Here is a 4,113-nt window from a genome sequence, read left to right as displayed (position 1 = left end):
GTGGTATGGGGGTAACAGCGGGGCCGGCAGAGCGAGCCGATGGGCGTGGGGCCGGCAGAGGTGGTATGGGGGTAACGGTGGGGCGGGCCGACGGGCGTGGGGCCGGCAGAGGTGGTATGGGGGTAACGGCGGGGCGGGCCAACGGGCGTGGGGCTGGCAGAGGTGGTATGGGGGTAGCGGCGGGGCGGGGCGGGCCAACGGGCGTGGGGCCGGCAGAGGTGGTATGGGGGTAGCGGCGGGGCGGGCTGACGGGTGTGGGGCCGGCAGAGGTGGTATGGGGGTAGCGGTGGGGCGGGACGACAGGCGTGGGGCTGCTTCTCAGGCCAGTAGCCTCGGTGCCTTTGTGTGGCTGTGTGGGAGCCCAGACGGTGGGATTGGAGGCCTGGAGCCCGTCTCACCCCAGTGCCCTGCCAGGGCCCCGCACCCCCGAACCACGGGGGACCCAGGGGTGTGACAGCAAAACCGGACCACCCAGAGGAGACACCAAGATGGCCCCACGCTACAGAGCCCCTTGGTGCCCCACAGAGCCCCCCGCCCAGCACTGCCGAGTCTGCCTGCCCCACAACACAGAGCCTCCCCCACAGGGCAGGGCAGACTCCGGCTTGAGGGGAAACGGGGGGAGCCGACCCCAAGGCAGCATGTGACCCCCCATCCTGCTGGCCCCTCTGGCCAATTAACGCCGTGAATCAAACCAAAGATGGGGGTCTCCGTGTGAAAGGGGGAGGGGTGCTGTGAGCCCCGGGGTGAGCTGGTTGTGGTGAGGGTCCTGGTGCCTGTCCAGCTCCCGGCCCCTTGCCGCACTTTGCCGCCATCCGTCTGCTGTCTCTGGGGGCAGGGGCTGCTCCGGGCACCACATTTCGGGCCTTGTTCCCCTCTCAGAGCTCGCCCCTGCCCAGGGCTAGGCCCCTCCGGGGCTCCCCCTCAGCCCGCACCCCCCGGTCTGGGGATCTGCCCCCCTGGGGTTCCCCTCAGCCCATGCTCTCCCCTGCCTGGGGCTCTGCCCACCTGGGGCTCCCCCTCACCCCACGCTCCCCCCTGCCCGGGGGTCTGCCCCCCAGGTCCACCTCAGCCCCCATCCCCCCTGTCCAGGTTCTGGCCCCCCGGGTCCCCCTCAAACCCTCCTGCCTGGGGCTCTGCCCCCCAGGCTCCCCCTCCCCCCCAGCCCGGGGTTCCCCATTGCATTGTTTTCACTGAGCTCAGCTTCCCACCGTGCAGCCCAGCCAAGGCGTCTGGGAAGCCTCTAATCAATTGATTCCCCCGGCTGGGAGGGCCGTGGGAGGGGAGCCGCCTGCAGGAAAAAGCCCTGGCCGCTGAGTGCGCCAGGCAGAAGTGTGCCAGCCGCCCGGAGAGCAGGGCCCCTCCACTGAGACCCAGCGCCAGGCACCGCGCCCGCCTGCTGTCCCACAGTGAGTGAGCCGCCCGCCCCACGGGCACCATCCCCTCCCCGCTTGGCCTCTTGCTGGGACACCCCAGCTCTGCCAATGGCCCCCAGCTGCCTTGCCTGGCACCTGGCATATGCGTGTCACTGTGTGCATGCGTGTTTGTGAGCATGTGCTCTGTGTGCGTGTCAGTGTGACTGTGTATGGCACAGGGGTTGCAGGAGTGTTTGAGCACTGTGCTGTGTGCGACTGCATGTTCACATATGTCAGGGTGTGTGCGTGCGCCAGGCGGTACGTGTGTGTGCGTGTGTGTGCACGCTGGGAGGCATGTGTGTCAGGACGCGTGTGTGTGCCAGGCACTACGTGTGTCAGGGCATGTGTGCGTGTATGTGTGTGTGTGTGTGTGTGCACGCCAGGCACTGCGTGTGTCAGGGAATGTGTGTGTCAGTGTGTGTGTGTGTGTGTGTGCCAGGCACGGTACGTGTGTCAGGACATTGTGTGTGTGTGTGTGTGCCAGGCACTATGTGTGTCAGGGCATGTGTGTGTCAGGATGTGTGTGTGTGTGCGCGCCAGGTGCGGTACGTGTGTTAGGACATGTGTGTGTGTACCAGGCACTACGTGTGTCAGGCAGTATGTGTGTGCATGTGTGTGTGCCAGGCACTACATGTGTCAGGACATGTGTATGTCAGGATGTATGTGTGTGTGTGTGTGCCAGGCGTGGTACGTGTGTCAGGACATGTGTGTGTGTACCAGGCACTACGTGTGTCAGGCAGTATGTGTGTGCATGCGTGTGTGCCAGGCACTACATGTGTCAGGACATGTGTGTGTCAGGATGTGTGTGTGTGTGTGTGCCAGGCACGGTACGTGTGTCAGGACATGTGTGTGTGCCAGGCACTACGTGTGTCAGGACATGTGTGTGTGTACCAGGCACTACGTGTGTCAGGCAGTGTGTGTGTGTGCCAGGCACTACGTGTGTCAGGCACTATGTGTGTGTGTCAGTGGCTGTGTCTCTTGGGGTGTCTGGGTGGGAGTCAGCCCAGCCCAGGCCCTTGTCCCTCCTCCCTGCCCCGTCTCTGGCTCCATTTCTCTCCTCCGCCCCCTCCCAGCCCCCCGCCCCGGCCATAAATGCAGCTCATCACAGGCTGGGTCCCTCAGATCCCCACCTGGGGAGCAGGAGGTATGTGGGGAAGGGGGGGCAGGTCTGGGGGCTGGTGAGTAGGTACCTGTGTCCCTGCCTGGGGGAGGGGTGCGTGTGCTGTGGGCATGGGGGGGTTTGCTCTCTCCCTGGGGGGTCAGCACGGGGACCAGGCCCCAGTCCCAGCCGGGGCACTCTGCCCCTCGCAGGGCCTAGCTACACACCCCGAGTGCGGACGCAGCGCTAGCGGGTGGAGGCGCTGCCAGCGCTGGAGGTATCCCGTCAGGGAGGGGTGAGCTGGCTGGGCAGGAGGCCCCATCACTCCAGGGGGACTGGCCCGTCCCTGGGGCTGCACCAGTCACTAGACGGGGGCTGCTGCCCTGGGCAGTGCTGGCTCTGGAGCTGGCCAGCAACGCTTGGCACGGCCTAGGGGAGCCGCTGCATGGGTGTCAGTGTGTGTGTGTGCTGCATTGTGTGTCTGCACAGGTGTCTGGGTATGTGTGTGTGTCAGCGAGCGGCAGCGTGTGTGTGACTGTGTGTGCTGCATTGTGTGTCTGCACAGGTGTCTGGGTATGTGTGTGTGTCAGCGAGCGGCAGCGTGTGTGTGACTGTGTGTGCTGCATTGTGTGTCTGCACAGGTGTCTGGGTATGTGTGTGTGTCAGCGAGCGGCAGTGTGTGTGTGACTGTGTGTGCTGCATTGTGTGTCTGCACAGGTGTCTGGGTATGTGTGTGTGTCAGCGAGCGGCAGCGTGTGTGTGACTGTGGGCTGCATTGTGTGTCTGCACAGGTGTCAGGGTATGTGTGTGTGTCAGCGAGCAGCAGCGTGTGTGTGACTGTGTGTGCTGCATTGTGTGTCTGCACAGGTGTCAGGATATGTGTGTGTGTCAGCGAGCGGCAGCGTGTGTGTGACTGTGTGTGCTGCATTGTGTGTCTGCACAGGTGTCTGGGTATGTGTGTGTGTCAGCGAGCGGCAGTGTGTGTGTGACTGTGTGTGCTGCATTGTGTGTCTGCACAGGTGTCTGGGTATGTGTGTGTGTCAGCGAGCGGCAGCGTGTGTGTGACTGTGTGCTGCATTGTGTGTCTGCACAGGTGTCAGGGTATGTGTGTGTGTCAGCGAGCGGCAGCGTGTGTGTGACTGTGTGTGCTGCATTGTGTGTCTGCACAGGTGTCAGGGTATGTGTGTGTGTCAGCGAGCGGCAGCGTGTGTGTGACTGTGTGTGCTGCATTGTGTGTGTGCACAGGTGTCAGTGACTGTGCGTGTGACGGGGAGCAGCAGCGTCTGTGTGACTGTGTGTGCTGCATTGTGTGTTTGTACCGGTGTCCGTGAGTGTGTGTGTCAGTGAGCGGCAGTGTGTGTGTGACTGTGTGTGTGCTGCATTGTGTGTTTGTACAGGTGTCCGTGTGTGTGTGTGTGTGTGTGACAGTGAGCAGCAGCGTGTGTATGACTGTGTGTGCTGCATTGTGTGTCTGCACAGGTGTCAGGGTATGTGTGTGTGTGACGAGGAGCGGCAGCGTGTGTGCTGCATTGTGTGTCTGCACAGGTGTCAGTGACTGTGTGTGTGACAGGGAGCAGCAGATGAGTGTCAGTGAGTGTGGCA

Source organism: Emys orbicularis, chromosome 20, assembly GCF_028017835.1.
Source record: "Emys orbicularis isolate rEmyOrb1 chromosome 20, rEmyOrb1.hap1, whole genome shotgun sequence".
NCBI classification, from domain to species: Eukaryota; Metazoa; Chordata; order Testudines; family Emydidae; genus Emys; species Emys orbicularis.
This window is presented reverse-complemented; position numbering follows the sequence as displayed.